This window comes from Grampus griseus, assembly GCF_964374135.1.
Source record: "Grampus griseus genome assembly, chromosome: 4".
NCBI lineage: Eukaryota > Metazoa > Chordata > Mammalia > Artiodactyla > Delphinidae > Grampus > Grampus griseus.
Genome location: NC_138997.1, coordinates 112,029,740 through 112,048,138, shown reverse-complemented (window position 1 = coordinate 112,048,138; position 18,399 = coordinate 112,029,740). Strand labels below are relative to the sequence as shown.

Genomic DNA, 18,399 nt, shown 5'->3' with positions numbered 1-18,399 from the left:
CCTCAGTTATTCTGCTATTGATCCCTTCTACAGAATTTTTAATTTCATTTATTTTGTTGTTCATTGCTATTTGTTTGCTCTTTAGTTCTTCTAGGTCCTTTTTAAATGTTTCTTGTATTTTCTCCATTCTATTTCCACGATTTTGGATCATCTTTACTGTCATTATTCTGAATTCTTTTTCAGGTAGACTGCCTATTTCCTCTTCATTTGTTAGGTCTGCTGGGTTTTTGCCTTCCTCCTTCATCTGCTGTGTGTTTCTCTGTCTTCTCATTTTGCTTAACTTACTGTGTTTGGGTTCTCCTTTTCGCAGCCTGCAGGTTTGTAGTTCCCATTGTTTTTGGTGTCTGTCCCCAGTGGCTAAAGTTGGTTCAGTGGGTTGTGTAGGCTTCCTAGTGGAGGGGACCAGTGCCTGTGTCCTGGTGGATGAGGCTGGATCTTGCCTTACTGGTGGGCAGGTGCATGTCTGGTGGTGTGTATTGGGGTGTCTCTGGCCTTATTATGATTTTAGGCAGCCTCTCTGCTAATGGATGCGGTTGTGTTCCTGTCTTCCTAGTTGTTTGGCATAGGGTGTCCAGCACAGTAGCTTGCTGGTCGTTGAGTGGAGCTGCGTCTTGACGTTGAGATGGAGATCTCTGGGAGATTTTCACCGTTGGATGTTTCATGGAGCTGGGAGGTCTCTTGTGGACCAGTGTCCTGAACCTGGCTCTCCCACCTCAGAGGCACAGCCCTGATGCCTGGGAGCATGAAGAGCCTGTCATCCCCATGGCTCAGAATAAAAGGGAGAAAAAAAAGAAAGAAAAAAGAAGATAAAGTAAAATAAAATAAAAGTTATTAAAATAAAAAATAATTATTAAAAAAAATTTAAAAGAGAGTAATAAAAAAACTGTAAAGAAGAGAGCAACCAAACCAAAAAACAAATCTGCCAATGATAAGGAGTGCTGAAAACTATACTAAAATAACAACAAAAACAAAAAATGGACAGACAGAACCCTAGGACAAATGGTAAAAGCAAATCTATACAGACAAAATCACACACAGAAGCATACACATACACACTCACAAAAAGAGAAAAAGTGAAAAAAATATATATATATCGTTACTCCCAAAGTCCACCTCCTCAATTTGGGCTGATGCGTTGCCTATTCAGGTATTCCACAGATGCAGGGTACTTCAGGTTGATTGTGGAGATTTATTCCGCTGCTCCTGAGGCTGCTGGGAGAAATTTCCCTTTCTCTTCTTTGTTCTTACAGCTCTAAAGGGGGTTCAGCTTTGGATTTGGACCTGCCTCTGCATGTAGGTCATCTGAGGGCATCTGTTCTTTGCTCAGATAGGATGGGGTTAAAGGAGTAGCTGCTTTGGGGGCTCTGGCTCACTCAGGCCATGGGAAGGGAGTGGTATGGATGCGGGTTGAGCCTGCAGCGGCAGAGGCTGGCGTGATGTTGCACCAGCATTAGGTGCACCATGTATTCTCCCGGGGAAGTTGTCCCTGGATCAAAGGACCCTGGCAGTGGTGGGCTGCACAGGCTCCCAGCAGGGGAGGTGTGGATAGTGACCTGTGATTGCACACAGCCTTCTTTGTGGCTGAAGCAGCAGCCTTAGCATCTCATGCCCATCTCTGGGGTCCATGCTGATAGCTCGCGCCTGTCTGTGGACCTCCTCTAAGTGGTGCTCTCAATCCCCTCTCCTCGTGCACCAGGAAACGAGGCAAGGAAAAGTCTCTTGCCTCTTCGGCAGCTCCAGACTTTTTCCCAGATGCCCTACCTGCTAGCTGTGGCGCACTAGCCCCCTTCAGGCTGTGTTCACGCAGCCAACCCTAGTCCTCTCCCTGGGGTCTGACCTCCGAAGCCGGAGCCTCGGCTCCCAGCCCCCATCCGTCCCGGCTGGTGAGCAGACAAGCCTCTCGGTGTGCTGAGTGCTGGTCGGCACCGATCCTCTGTGCGGGAATCTCTCCGCTTTGCCCTCCGCACCCCTGTTGCTGCGCTCTCCTCCGCGGCGCCGAAGCTTCCCCCCTCCGCCACCCGCAGTCTCTGCCCACGAAGCGGCTTCCTAGTGTGTGGAAACCTTTCCTCCTTCACAGCTCCCTCCCACTGGTGCAGGTCCCGTCCCTATTCTTTTGTCTCTATTTTTTCTTTTGCCCTAACCAGGTACGCGGGGAGTTTCTTGCCTTTTGGGAGGTCTGAGGTCTTCTGCCAGCATTCAGTAGGTGTTCTGTAGGAGCTGTTCCACATGTAGATGTATTTCTGATGTGTCTGTGTGGAGGAGGGTGATCTCCATGTCTTACTCTTCCACCATCTTGAAGCTCCTCATATGTATCTTTTTGAATTAGTGTTTTTACCATATGCCAGTACCGTACAAGGTGCTGACATTTTGTGATGAGCAAAAGAGACTTTATTTTTTTGCCTACATTGAGTTTGTAGTGTCATTGTTGTGGAGACCCATTCATTAAATCCCCCATGAATATATAATTACCAAACAATCAGTGCTAAATGGGTAAGGACCAAGATTCCATGTCATTGTGTAACTAAGCAGACCTAACCTGTCCACTCTGGAGGCTCAGGAATGGCTTCTCTATGGAAGTGCTCTCTGAAGGGAGATTAGAAAGTTTCAGAGGAATTAATGGGAATTTGTGAGTGTGGACATTCCAGGTGGAGGACAGAGTCTGTGTGAAGGTCCTGAGGTAGGAGGAGTGATCAACAGAAAAAAAAAGAGACCAGAGAGGTTGAGAAATAGCCAGCCAAAGGCAGAGTGGTTGGAGATGGGGGAAAAGAGAGCAGAGATCAGATCTTTCATGGGTCTTTTTTTCCTGTGCTTCTGAGACTGTGTAATGTGGCAACTTGGATGCAACCAAATGCAATCTCCAGCAGCATGTTTTATTTATAAAATATTCTACTGAAACATCTGCTTTGAACTCCTCAAATATTCACATTCATGTTGTTGATATCTGGAGCTCCTCCATTTTCTTGTGCATTTCCCACAATTTAAACTCATGAGATAAATAAATGTCTAGTAAATGTTCCTGTTATTTACAGGCAGTAATGTTCTAATGTCCAGGCAAGGAAGGCTCTGCCCTGGTCTTCTGCTCTGGCCTTCTTCCAGCCATTCCTCCCCTAAGGGGAAAAAGACTGTGAGGCCAGGAGTTGGTGCCAACTCAGAGCCTCACTCCTACTCCCTTCTGGATTATTCTTTGTGTACATGGGAGCCTTAATTCCCTGCCCAAACAACACCAGTTAACTTTGGGTTAAGTTTTATTCCAAAATAATGCATGCTTTTTGAAAATATAAAAATTTTTAAAAGTAAACATAAAGTATCTTTATAGTCCCACCAACCAAAGACAGACACTGTCAACATTTTAGGATAGTTTTACCTAGGATTACCTTATGCTTTATAAAACAATACTGTATAGTTGAGTTTATATCCTATACAATCCCTATTTTAGTTTCCAGTTAATATTATAACATGAAGTTTTCCTATACTATTCAAAACAATGATCACAAAGTAAACCATAATTTATTTAATTGTTTATTGTTTGGTTTTCAAGGTGTTTCCTTGCTTAACTCATTAATTATTTGCCATTATAATTGTCACAGCATTAAGCATCTATCTGTGTGCTTAAACGTTGTACACATGTCAGTTTATTTCCTTAGGCTAAATTTCTAGAAGTTAAATTGTATGAGCCTTTTTAAGGCCTTTGAAATATATTGCCTACTTACTTGTAGAAATTTTATGTCCTTTTCTGTTCTAAACAACAGATTATGAGTATGCTGTGTGCTGATTCCCTCACATTTTCCCTAAAGTTGAGTGGTATCACTGGAAAGAATTCTGCTGATCTGACAGTTATAGAGGTATTGTTTGTATGTGTGCATTATCAGTTCATAGTTGTTTCTCTATTTATGGAGATGTTGCTGTTTGTTGTGACAATATCTGTGGGCTCTTTATATGGGAATGATATTTTAACTCTGATATTTTCTGTGACTATTATCTCCTAGTTTGTTTTTTGCCTTCTTATTTTGGTCAGTTTAATTGACATGCAAAATTTAAAACGTTTATGTAATTAAATATATTTATCTTTTATACTGTAATTTTCCCATTGCTTTTAAGCTTAGTGATCCTTCCCTGTGCAGAAATCAAATTACATTCAGCAATACTTATTTTTGTTGCATACAACTTCTGCAGTTAAATGTTTAGTCCACATGGGGTGTACATAGAGTATACACACTGTGTACATTTCAGTGTATGATAAAAACCTAATTTGATCACACATTGATTTCCTCCCAGTAGCTCTCCAGTTGCCTATTGGTCAAGCAAGTTATCTTTGCCCCCTTGGTTTTTGATGTCTCTCTTTTATCAGTTATAAAACACTGAATCAGGCTAACTATTTTGTTTCATTAACCTATTTATTTTTGGACCAGTGTAAGAGTTTAAATTGTAGTAGTGTTAAAATATGTCTATATTGCCCAATTACACTATTAGTTGGCAGAACTATGTCAATGGTTGTGTATCTGAGAGAGCACTAGGAATGGAAAAAAAGCTACTCCTCATGTCCCAGTTGCTCTAAATGCACAATATCCTCCTTGAAGGAATCCACTAGATTTTATATGTGTTTGGACTCTGTCCATAGGGTCAAGCAAAATGCTGTCTATACTGTGCAAGCTCAGATGCCATTGTCTATTGTCTGCCTGGTCAGAGACCAGCAGGAGAATTGATTTCAGCAGCCATTTTCAGAGAGTATATCAAAGTTCTGCTTTCAAAGCTTGCCAAGGCAATGAAGAGTGGACACATGGAACCAAAGGCTTCTGGCTTTTTGTCTGTCTGGTCATACTTTCTTCTCTGGGAGAAGCAACTACTGTTCTTCTGTGCTAAGCTATTAAGTAAGGAAACTGATGAGATTTTCCTTTTGCTTTGTTTGAATGTAGGATGGTTTATAAATATGTCCACATGAGCTATGGGTAAAGTATGGCAGGAGACGTTAGAATGAAGCATAATTGGATTGATGGGAGCTTCGTGATGCATTTTAAGGGTTTACCTGTGAAATCACAAGTAGAGCCCTCTTTAAACTTCTCATACATTAGAACCAGTGATAGCTATCGAACAAGTATTAATTAGAAAAGACCCTGAGGAATCATCTAGTTCAACTCCTTTACTTTATAGAGTAAGGAGAAAGAGAGAGATCCAGAGAAGCTAAGATCTGTTTTCATGGTCACACAGTTAATAAATTAGTACAGATATCTTGTAACTCCTCTTTCAGTCCTCTTCTTATAGTACCCTGACTTCATTAGTTAAAATGACAGTGACAATCTGAGCAATCCCAGAACCTCTAAAACTTATCTTTCTATATACACATAGGTGGAGAGCTTGTGTTTGGAAAATTCCTGGTGAATTGCAATGGGCCTCTTAAGAATCTTCCCATTTTTAATCTCTCTCCCCAGTCCCAAGAAACTAGGCCATAGAATCATCAATTCACTGGAATTTAATAGTTTTCCTTTTTTCTTGTGCTTTGAGAGCAGAATCTCTTAAAACCCAGCTCTAAACTCAGGCATGTGATGTGCTTTCTGATGTCACTTTTAACACAAAAGCCAAAAGTTACCAAACCATCTCAGAATTATTGCCTTTGATGCAGTGTTATAATACAGTGTTTTCACTCCCAACACTGTGAATCACATATACTTTCATCCATTACATGAAGCTTTATTTTTAACATTTCCATCCTTCATGATAAGAAGAAACAGTTGTTTAAGTTGAAAAGTAAAAATGCAACTATGAGTCAAGAAAAATCTATGTGATTTTGAAGTGGGGAGGGGAGTATTGGAATCCATTTTTTTTCTTGTTTATTCTCAAGAGTGATCACTTTTTCAGGATACCGAAAAACCCCCTCAGCAAGCAAATAGCAAAAGCACGTCTAATTCATGGACCATAACCGTCATATAATTTAAATTAACAGCACCATTACTGAGTAAAGAAACAGGCTCTGCGTTATCTAGCTGTGTATGTCCAACCTTCTGTTATCACGCACTCAGATATTAGATTTTCTTTTTGAGAAGATTTTTTTGTGCTAAATTGCTTGGTGAAGATTTGTTTTTGTGTTTCTCATAAAGAAATTCAGCGAGTTGGAATGTTCCATGGATAAATGGGGAGCTTAGGTCTCCAAAGGTCTCTTCTTTATTTCTTTAGTATTAATGAAAGAAATCAAAGGGGGTCATAAAGACAACTCTTATTATCAGAATGTTCTTCAGGATTTTGAACATACTAGAGAAAGAATTCTTGATGTGGCAACATCAAAGCTTAAACTAGTAGGACTTATTGTATTGGCTAGAAGATGATACAATTTTCCTTTTTCTCTTTAGAGAAGGAAAGCTTTGACTATTGCCTAATGGATTGTATAAATGCGGTCTTTTGTGCTTTGAGTCTGTTATTGCATCTGCATTTTATGAAAATCTCATATTTTGGGTTTCACAGATGGACTCATTTGAATTAGGTATGCTGAAAAGAGTTTTTCCAAATTGTATTATGTAAAAGGCTAATGCAGCAGACTTGACTCAAAATTTTCTGGAACAACGATTAGGCCCAAAGATTCTTAGGATGAAGAAATAGTTGTGGTGAAGAACACCCAGAGCTCCCTCAGGTGGGAGGGGCAAGAGTCCTTCTAGGAAAGGCATGGTTCTTACCTCAAAACAGGTCCGTGAAAAAAGCCCGTTGTCTTTCTCACTGACTGACCCAAATTTCTCCGTGCAAAGCAAATAGCTTATGAAATTTGCTTTTAATTTTCAAATGAAATGCATTTGAGTCAACATCCCAACATGCCGGAAAACAGAAAGGAGTTTCATGACATTGAGTGCACTTAGTGCACATTTGCTGCAAAAATTTCATGGAATGGTGTCAACTGCTTCAGAAGAGAAACAGTTTTAAAGAAGAAAAAAGACCCTAAGATATTTTTAGGCCTTCCTTTAAAAAGCGGACAAAGTGACCCTAGGATCCTGGTGAAAATTTGTCTTTAAAAGTAGATGTCAGAACTTCTTAGCTTCCTTCTGTTTTTTACTTGGAAGAATATAATTCTTGTTGTAGTACACAATTCCTGTGAACATATATTTGAAAGAAACATAAAATCTTTGAGGGAGCAATGTACTCAGAAAGGAAAAAGTATGGGGGGGTATTGGGTGGATGGGATAAGGGAGGAAAGAAAAGCTGAATGGGGTAAAATGAATAGTTTCTAACACACCTCAAGATCCAACTTAAAAAGCAGTTTAGGAAAAAAATAAGAAGAATTGGTCATTTTTTAAGACTATTTTTTTCTATTCTGGGCAAGAGAAGTAATGGGAACATGGGATATTATGATTATTTCTTTCTACCTCTCTCTTCCTCTCTCCAACCTGGCCCCCATCTGCCCTTCCTTCCTTCCTTCCTTCCTTCCTTCCTTTCTTCCTTCTCTCCTTCCCTCCTTTCCTCCTTCCCTCTTTTCACTTTTTCTACCATAACAAACTGAGGAAAGGACATCATCAAGGAAGGGCATATAGGTGGACCTATGAAAAGCAAATTGAGTTACAGTTGCTCTTTGGTATTAAGAAAGAGGTGCTTAGCCTGAAGACCCCTCAGCAATCTAAGGATGAGGTTTGGTGGTTTATGAATTCCCAAAATTGTCAACACGTGCCTATTTTCATTTTTTAAGGGATAGAGTGAGCTCTCATCTTTCATCAGATTCTCCAGAGGTTCCATGGCCTAGAAAAGTGTAAGAACCACTGATATACAGCATTTGAAGCAAAAACAATAGTTAGACACTATTATAATTTTTAAATGTTACTGTAGTATACTATGGTCTATGGTTTTCTTTCTTTCTTTCCTTTTTTTTTTTTTTTTACAAGTGGATCAGAGTTTATTAAGTAGGGAGTGGAGAAGGTGCAGCACAACTAGAAGTATGCAACACTCAAACTGAACCGAACCTGAGATTCCTGAAAAAATCTGTCGGTTACACAATTGGCTACTTCTGACACCACTGATACAGGGTCTTGTCAGGGGTGATGAGGGAATAATGCCAGTGGCAGGACCGGCGGTTGCTCCTGTAACTGGGAACGATCTCCGCGGAGCTTTCAAAGGCCAGGCCACCGACTCAGGGTCGAGATTTCAGTGTGGATGCAGCCAGACCCGCCAAGATGGCTATGACCATGAAGCCCTGGGGGCAATTCGGGTGGGCATCATGAGCTGGGAGTGTTGGTTCTGACCCCGGTGGAAGCAGTAGAGGCCGTAGGTAAGGGCGGCTGCTGTGCCCAGGCAGCCTGTGGGTTCCATTGGGTTCTCGCGGGTCTTGCGAAGAAACTTTTCCTTGAAGCTTTCTGAAGTGCTGTGTACACTGGGGCGAAAGCCCTCAATGACTGGGGGCTGCGATGGTTTAAAGGGTGCCTCTGGAGTGACAGGGCCAGGAGTCGCCATGTTTCAGGCTACAGCAGTAGGAGAAAATCAGGACACTAATATGGTTTTCTTAATACACATCTTTTTCAGTAAGTTTTAGATTGTGATTTTTTTTCCAGTTCGTTGTTTGTCCTTTTTTTTTTAGTTGTGAGTTTTTCATGTATACTAGTAAAAGAGGATTTGTTTTCTACTTGAAATTTTGAATCTCAATAAAATTAATGCCCAAAATTTGTGGGAGACACAGAACTTGCATAGACTAAATGATCTCCTCCAAAGTATTTTTTACCTCCAAAGGGAAAGATAGCAACTTCAAGGTGGAGAAACCCAGTAGACACCACTTACCCAATTGATCAAGATTAACATCACCAGTAATGAAACATTATTACACTGTTAATCCTTTGATAAGATTCCTTGAGAAGGCAATAGCATAGTTTCTGTGATATTCTTGCCAAAAATACAGAACCTTATTCCAATCAAGAGAAAAAATTCAGAGGAACCCAAACTGAGAGACATTCTACCAAATAACTGGCCAATAATCTTCGAAAATGTCAACATCATGAGAGACATGGAAAACTGAGGAGCTATTATGCATCAGAGGAGACTGGGGAGGTATAACAACTAAATGCAAGGTGGAATCCTGGTAGGATACTGGAACAGGAAAAAATGTCAGTGAAAAAAACTGGTGAAATTTTTCTTTTTTTTTTTTGCGGTACGCGGGCCTCTCACTGTTGCGGCCTCTCCGGCTGCGGAGCACAGGCTCCGAACGCGCAGGCCCAGCGGCCACGGCTCACGGGCCCAGCTGCTCCGCGGCACGTGGGATCCTCCCGGACCGGGGCACGAACCCGCGTCCCCTAGCATCAGCAGGCGGACTCTCAACCACTGCGCCACCAGAGAAGCCCAAAACTAGTGAAATTTTAATAAGGTCTATAATTTAGTCAACAAACCTGTACCAAGGTTGATTTATTAGCTTTGGTAATTGTACTATGGTTATGTAAGATATTAACAAAAGGGCAGCTGAGTAAGGAAAGGGTATACAGGAACTCTCTGTAAGCCTGAATTACTAAGTCTTCTATAAGTCTAAATTGAGTTCAAAAGTAAAAAGAAAAAGAGAGAGAGAGAGAGACAATGGATTCTCAATGACATCCTCTTAACATTTGGGTCCAGCTCTGCCTGAAGTCTGAGAATTTTCTCCTAACATTGTAGTTAGGTGAGATAATACATGCCCCTTTATCTTAAAAAGATTTAAGCAAAATAAAATTCTCTATCTTAACTTTGTTACTCTGAACAACTTGAGCCCAAGAATATATAATGTCCTGAAAAAATGTTGTTGCTTTAATCTTTCCTCCTGTTTTGATTTTGTTGGGTTTTGATACCAGCTTCCTGACTCTAGAGTGCTTTATTCTTGACCTTGAGCACAGATCATATCTCTGTGTGACTTCTAGACATGGGTCACTGACATAAAGTGCCTGGCTATTTCTTTTCATAACTTCCGTAATTATTAGAATATCAATTATGACTCTTTGGCATTAAATATGAATACATGGCCTTTTTTCTTTCTCATAAGTTTTGTAGATCTCTTCTTAGTGGTAACACTATATTATTTACTACCAGATATCTAATAACTATCTGTGCAGGAGAATGTATAGCTATCTTACACTGTGTTCCTCTATCTTTCATTGATTTAAATACTTGAGTGACTACTGTGTGTCATAAAGTATTTTTCAGCAGAGAATAATACAGGTAGACTCTCACCATCCTATCTGTATTCCTACCCACAGGAAGGAGGAAAGAGGGAATGCAGGATAAGTGGCTTTGCCTTTTAGGAATCCCTTGGAGGTTGCATCCATTTCAATTCTGTTGACTTCTCTTAGCCCAGACATCATCACACGGACTCACCTCCTTTGTGCCAAAAGGAAGCAGAGAGATCAATTCTCCTGCTGAGCAACCTTGTACTCCCTAAAACTTGTGATGGTGGGGACTATTATTTTAAAGAAGATGGAGAGAATAGGAAGATCTCTGCCACAATGGATTTTAAATGCGGGAGTCGTGTATTCAGATCTGTGTCTTTAAAAGTTCACTTTGATAGCTTTGTGAACAACAGAGCTTAGTGGAGGCAAAGGTGGAATTGAGGAGACCAGTTAGGAGGCTACTTGCAGTTCAGATGGCAGGTGATGGTGGCTACTCGGTGTTGGCAGGGTAAGTGTTCAGTGTTTAACCACTAACTCTGTGAATTTTCACTTGGATAATGAAATCATTGTAAAACTTAGAGCATTTATTATAATTATGATCATCTTCACATAATTATTGTTTTCTCCACCTGGAGGTTGATCACATTATTATTATATACAATGATTTTACAAGACAATGTAATAAATAAGTGCTTTATTTTGGCCACCAAGCTAATGGTTCTTATTTACTCTACAACATGACATTAGCTGGGAGATGAGTTAGGAATTTTTTGTGGTAGTGCAAGTCAGAGATAATAGTGGCTTAGACTAGGGTTGAAGCCAGGCAGATGGAGAAAAGATGAAAATTTCAACAGAACTGGCAAGTAGAATGTGAGAGAAGGGAGAGAAAGAGGAATTAAGAACAGCTCATAGGCGTTCTGCCTTGATCAAATTGGTGAACATTGTTGCCATTTACTGAGCTGGAGAAGTTTGTAAAGAAATGAGTTTTCAGGAGCCAGTGAGACTCAAGATTTCTTTTTCATTTATGTTAGGTTTGAGATCCAAATGGAAAACAAAATGGATGTGTAATAGGTGATTAAGTATAGATGCTTGGGGCTTAGGTGTCAGGTCGGGGAAAGATAGTCTATAAACTGACTGGGAGTTTCTGCTACAAAGATGCTCCTGGGAGGTTCAAAGGATGAGATGAGGCAGATAAACCTAGGAGAAAAGTGGGAAGTTCCAGGGGGTCTGTTCTGCATAGATAAGAATGATGAAGAGTCTGAGAATGAGTGGGCTTAGTTATCTGCTTAACTAAAGACTCTAGTCTTAGTAGCATTCACAGTGGAGAGGTGTTTATTCTCCACAAAATACTTAGATTTTTATCGCAACTTTACATAGTTGAGTGGATATTGGTAAGAGTAGATAGGGATGCACTTGACTCCCTTCTTTCAGAATGGGCTTCAAAGAATGCACAGTTCAGAAGCCTCCAATTTCTGTCTTTTGTGTAGTTGCTCTTGGCCAATGGTGTCTTTCTCCTGAATTTCCCAGACATGCTTACTGAGACCTAGTATACATTCAAAGTCAGCTGATATTTTCATCAGGATAGCTTTAGTAGAACCTGGTAAACATAATATCATAATGGTTGCAGGCTTCACTTGTGCATCCTTGAACTTGAGACTAGGTCCAAAGACTTTAAAGGAATACTCTGAGCTCTTCAAAGCTGACCTCTCACCAGGTAATGACGACACTCCAGTTAGTCAATGCCCAGGAGGAATTTGGGAATGATGAAGTGTTATTTTGCAACACTTGCCACTTGGAACGTTTTATTTGGTCTCCTGTAGTCTATTCTTGTGTCTCTTTCCCTTCTCACTCCTTTTCTATCCAATTGTATCACTTTTTAACAGTTCATCACAAAGGGAAAGTAAGAATTGGATGGTCTCCCTCTCGTTTTTTAACACCTTTGACTAAAAGTAGATTTGTGACTGTAATCACTTCCAGAAAGGACTTGCATTGGGTGCCAGTAAATTGACTCTTGCTTCCAAGTATGCAAGTGTGTAAGGGCATGGGGGTGGGAGAATGAAGTGGGGTTTTGTTTTGTTCTTTTTTTTCCTGCTGCCAAGACTGTGCTAATTGCCTGTGCTCCTGGTCTTTATTTGGGGCCACCAAATCTATCTGATTAAACATTTTAATAATGCCCAAAGCTTTTTATCACAGGCTCTCTCTCTCACTTGCTTCTAAAGTTCTATGTCATCTACTTACAAATCCATCATCCATCCATTCATTTTTTGTTCAGTCATTCATCATTTATTCATTGGGTACATATGTCTGCTCTGTACTGTACTGAGAATTGTAAGAACTTTAAGAGATGGTTTTATAGTCATTGCTTCTGTAATGTTTATGGTTTTTAGGGTGATATAACTTCCATGTATTAACCATCTAAAATATAATTCTAAGGCAATATTTGATTAGGTTAGTGGTGGGCTGGGTGTCTCAAGTTATGAATTCAGAATAACATTATTCAAATTCAGAATAATGGAAAGTCTATGGTGGGAGTGGGGTTAGTCACCAGTAGCTTTTCAGAAGAGAAAGTCTTGTTGTGGCCTTGAAGGAAGCTTAGGGTTTGGGTGTGTTATTTAGTGTGTATGTCACAAACCTTCACCAAACTCCAGTTCCTATTTACCTGAGAGTGAGAAAAGTTCTGCAGAACTTTGTTTTGATCCTTATTATTATGTTAAAAGTTATTCATGAATTTCTGCAGTGTGTTTTGCTTATTATATTCAAGTCTTTTCTCCCCATACTAAACATCTTAATGGCAAGGTCTAATTCTATCTGATCTTAGTATCCCCTTGTCTAGCGGCACAATACTGTGCAGGTAGTAGACACTCATTAAGGTGTCTAGGAGGGAGATAGACCATAGTGTTGAAGGGCATAAACTTTGGAGCCAGGATACTTGGGTTCAAATCCAAGTGATACTCACTTCTTCCTAGCAGTACACATGGACAGATTACTTAAACCTTCTGTGTCTCAGTTTCTTCTTCTTAACCTGAGGATAATAACACTACCTGCTTCATAGCATTGTTAGAAGGATTAAATAAGGTAATGTATATAAAATGCTTAGAAAATTGCCTGGATATTATTATAATCATCATTATCACCATCATCAAATGTTTATGGGAATAAAATGGAAGCAAAGGAAAGAGGACATAGATGGGTAGTTTAGGTAAGGTAGGGATAACAGATGAAATATTGTAAGTGCTAGACTGAGTAGTTTAGTAGATGGAGGAAATCAACATTCATTGGGTGAGGTGGCTTTAGCCTCAGGTCTAGGGGCTGAATCATTCGGAGTTAGAGACTCAGGGCCACATCTTGGTCAGGTGATGGCAGAGGAGGAGACTCTATTAAATATGGCCAAGAGGGCAGATAGCCAGCCATGAAAAGCCTTCACATATTTGCTGTACTGAGGGCTTTTATATCAAAAGAAATGTTTATGCCCCCATGTATTCAACCAATATTAATGGAGGTATTTTGCTAAGTAGGGTTATAAAATTAAATAGCTTAGTCATTTTATTTGACCTTATGGGGTTTATTGTTTTGCGGGTGGCCAGATTTTAAACAACTTCAATTAAGTGTGATGCATGTGAGGACGGGGAAGCACAGAGGGCTGTGGGAAGCATCTCCCAGTCTCTTTTCCTGCCCACTCCATGCTGCCAGCTGATGCTCTTGGGAGCCTTCAGAATCTGGCTCCCATCCTATCTTCCACCGGAAGTCATTGTTGACAGTATCATTAATTTTATTTTCTCTTGCCTTAATTCTATCATTCTACAAAAATGCACTGACATTCTAAGTTTTCATATTCTTCTGAGTTTGTACAGCTTTCACTCAAGAAGATATGGGAACAGAGTTCTGGAATGCTAAGTTTACTTCTGTTTCCCTGTGTCCTTTTCTGAAAATCCTTCTGGAATTAGGAATTGATTTCTTCAGAAACATACTCATTTTTATCTTCTCCCAGAGATCTTTTGAAGTCTCAGGTGTCTCTCTGAGTTAGCATTCAGTCATCACTTTCCACCCCATTTTTAGTAGAGTCTTCTCTGTATCCTTGCTCTTTTAATGCATTTTTTAAAACTTAAAAAATTTTTTTATGTGTTTTATTTTTGGGTGCATTGGGTCTTCGTTGCTGCGTGCGGGCGTTCTCTAGTTGCAGCGAGCGGGGGCTGCTCTTCGTCGCGTTGCGCAGGCTTCTCATTGCGGGGGCTTCTCGTTGCGGTGGTTTCTCTTGTTGTGGAGCACGGGCTCTAGGCACGCGGGCTTCAGTAGTTGTGGCACACGGGCTCAGTAGTTGTGGCTCGCAGGCTCTAGAGTTCAGGCTCAGTAGTTGTGGCACACGGGCTTAGTTGCTCCACGGCATGTGGGATCTTCCCGGACTAGGGCTCAAACCTGTATCCCCTGCATTAAGAGGTGGATTCTTAACCACTGCGCCACCAGGGAAGGCCTCTTTTAATGCATTTTATCTTCCTTTTATCTGGGAGAGCCAAATCCATGATGAAAGTTGGGAGGTCGGATATCCTGGCACTATGAAGAAGCAACCAGTTCTGGGTCTCATCTGCAGTTCACTTTTTGGTGATGAGTGCATATCTTTTGTTCAAAGCAGGGCCAAGAAGGTAAAGATACATTTTTGCTGAACTACTGAAAGTCTCACTTATAATAGAAGCAAAAGAAATAAAAGTCCAGTTCTTATTACAAAAAGAATGAATAATCTTAGTAAACTTGTTAATAAAATTGAAGCCTTAAACAATAGTCTCTTTATCTCCTTGAACTTGATGTGGCGTGAGATTAGAGTCATAGAGCAACATATCCAAATTAACAACTGCAGACCTTCGAGATGCATGCTCAAAGTGGTCAGCTGCAAGAGAACTGACTTTTACAACATGGTGAAACAGGCGATTATCTATTGTCTCTTATACTAAGACTAATCTTTGCACTGACTCATTTTAGACCCCCTCTCTCTCTGGAGAATATCTTCTGCACAAACTGTAAGGTCCAAGATAGTGATGATCTGCTAAACATATGCAGAACAAATGGTTGAAGAAACTGTCTGCCCATTTGATTGTTACATTACTCATTTCTGCCATTTTGCTGCCCATGCAAACACAAGGCTATATAAAGCCAGTCTTTGGGTCATTCCCTATGTTGATTCATGGGAGGGAGGCCCCTTGGCATGGCCGCCTGTGGAGGAGTACAGGGACCAGCATCCTCAGACAATGTTGACTGAATTTCTGGCAGAGTGCTTTTAAGGAGTAAGAAAAAAGTACCATGATGTCATTCAGGTAATGTCCAAGTTACATTTTCAGTCTACCTAAGGTAGCTATTTGGGAGCTCTTGGGAATGAACTGCAATCAAAATTCTGGAAGATTCAGTCTACGTTCTCTGCCAGCCTAGTGTTGGAAAGTCTTGTCCTGGACAGATATCTAGGAAGCAAAGAGAAGCTGAGGAGTACAAAAAGTAAATACTAGAAATGAAGGAGACCTTGTTGCCCTCAGTTGTTGCTCCCTCTGTCATCTCATATTGTAACCAATGACCAAAATTTGCAGTTCAAATTGTTTTAATCCCTTAGTGAGGTAAATCACAAACGTTTGCATACAGATATTTCTTAATCCATCTCTTATGCCATAGATCCAGAAAAGAAAAAAACAAAAAAACCCACAATACTATAGAAATTGAGTTTTCAGTCCTTCAGTTCACTGAGTTTTGGAATAAGTCATATTCAGTTAGTGCATCCTTGCATTAAGTAGTTCTAATAATATCAGGATCAAAGCCAGGAGAGTTGAAAAGGTCACACTGAGAACCTGTGGTGTGTCTACCACAGCATTTTCCTGTTTACATTTAGTTGAATTTTAAGTGGGTTCATAATGAATGGGTAAAACCACTATACTGTTTCTGCCACTTGGTTTTAGTTAGTGACTGGGAATAAAAAGGGTCCTGGTTTAATTTAGCAATGAAAGCGTTAGTTTGAAGCTTGAGAAGCAATGAACCAATATACTGTGTAAGGTTTTATTTTATTTTGGGCTACTTTTCTCTCATTTCTTCGAATTTTTATGCAGTAGTTTTGTGCCATGGACTGTGCTGGGGACATAACATCCCTGTCCTTGTGGACCTTACATTGTATGAGATCACTTTATGGTTCAGACTTAAATAAGAAGTATTTCAGAAAAGAAAACTCTCCAGGAAAAATCCTGATACTTATAGTAAAACACATGAGAAAGCATATTAGATTTAACATGCTCTATTCACTGTGTCCGTTTCTACAAATTACCATTTTTCCAGCCAAAATGGTTTTCCACTCTCATTGAAAATATTGGTTACTACAAGTATTCTGTTAAGATATTATTCAGTATAAAAAATACCAAACTCTTAAGTCATTAAAACGCATAATTTTTATATAATGTGTGCAAGAAAGGGCATATAACAAAACAATACTTGTGACTTTTTAGTTAAGCGGCAAGGAGAGCCCGAAGGTAGCAAGGATTCTGAGTGAGGCTTTGCACGGAGCTCAGGTATTTAAATGAAAAGAGCCTTTTAAAATTTTGGCCAAATGGCTCTACCAGCCTTGTTTCTCCCTTTCCTCCTTCACTCTTTCCTTTTATCTGGAAGATGTTAGTACAGAATAAATACATATTGGTGAAATGGCTTTGCTTTTTATGGTTTCCTAAGGCTATGACTATTTTACAGAGATTCGTTCCACTGGAAGTCCCAGGTTTCCTGTTTTTATTATCCACACTTCACACGGTGCTTTAGACCAAATTGGCCATTGCAGAGTTTGGAGAACAGTCTGCTTTACACAGTAAATTGCACTGCTACTTCCCTACCCATCTCTCACGGCCCACGCGCTGGGGCTGATCAGATACACAGTCTCCAACACGGAAGAGCCCGTCAGTGCCTCACTTTCTATCTATTTTTGAAGTTAGCTCCTCCTGAAATAGTTTTACTTCAATCATGTTCATTTGGCCTAGAGAGTGGATATCAGGAAACAGGCAATTTGGAAGGAGAGATGACTATCGAAATGTAATTTCCCTTTCAGCAAGAGGCTCTCCTTCACAGTTTGGACTGTCCGGCCCCCGACCACAGGTGCCGAAGGCTCAGTAAGGAGTTCACATTGCCTAGTGAAACTATGACAGGGGAAGCACACATCTCTTCATGCAACCAAATCATGATGTTAGCCAGATGAAGTCCCTGACGAGCTCTTGTAAATAGAATTTCCCTTCTAGAGTGTCAGCGTACTCAGCAAATACTCTGCTCCACGTGCAGGGTCATTTAGTTAGTCAACAGCAGGAGAAATGATAATACGTACACAGAGGTTGATAATAACCAGTAATGAGTTAGACACAGCAGATAACCCCAGCGCAGAATAACCAGGCAGAGGAGGAGGGAAGGTGAGAAATGACAGTCCTTGCGATGAGACCATGGTGTAAGCTGGGAAGTGACTGGGGAGTGATGGTGTCCCTGTGTCCACCCTGGGCAGGGAAGCTGTGTGCTCCCTAGGTTAATTGTCCAGAGTTGCAGCTCGTGGCCACTCGTCTATCTTCCCAGCAGACACAAGAAGTGTCCTGGCCTCAAAACTCCTTGAAACGATGAATGTTGCTTTTTTTCCTTCTGTTATTGTAACTTGACAATATGTCAAGAACTTGTTTAGTCCACAGATGGTGGAGAATTTGGAAAAACAAAGCTGAAAACAGTTCAGGCACTGTCAATGCAGATCTTCCAGTCTCCAGACATTTCTGGAACTCCAAGGGCAGTGTTTGACATGTTATATTGACTGCAAACTTAGACGGTCAGGTTATAATGTGGGAGGCACTGTTGTCCTCATTTTATAAGCAACAGAGGAGAGATACTTCTGTAGTAGACAGGGTTCTCAAATCTAGGAGGATTTGTGTCCTCATCGTGTACCCAATATGATGACTCCAAATATTTGTGATTCTACAAAGCCCTTTTACAGTTTTCATCACCTCCTTGTTTTCCCTGACTGTTTCCTCCCTCTGGTATTATAACTGGGTCGTGATAAAGGTACCAGAGAACCACACACAGGAATGAGTCAAGAAAATCCTAATTGTTTCAGCATTTTGGAGGAGGATGTGATCTATCTGAACACATTTTGTTTGGGTTGCCTTTCCCAGTCCTCTTTGACCTGTAGCCAAAAAAAATAAGTTCCGTTGAATTTACAATTGTGTCTCTCTGCACCTAAATGGTTTTACTGGCTTGTGTGTGTGTGTGTGCGCGCGCACACATGCCTGTGAGCATGGGTGAGGGTTTTGTTCTTGTGATTCCATTTTATAGAAGTTCT

At 40.5% G+C, this 18,399-nt stretch overlaps 1 pseudogene across 1 annotated transcript; it reads right to left on the bottom strand.

Moving 5' to 3' along the window:
* Positions 1-8,098: 8,098 nt before the first annotated feature.
* Positions 8,099-8,418, bottom strand: LOC309822219 (HIG1 domain family member 2A-like; annotated as a pseudogene). The gene has a single exon. The product of its transcript is annotated as an HIG1 domain family member 2A-like (transcript).
* Between the last annotated feature and the right edge of the window lie 9,981 nt (positions 8,419-18,399).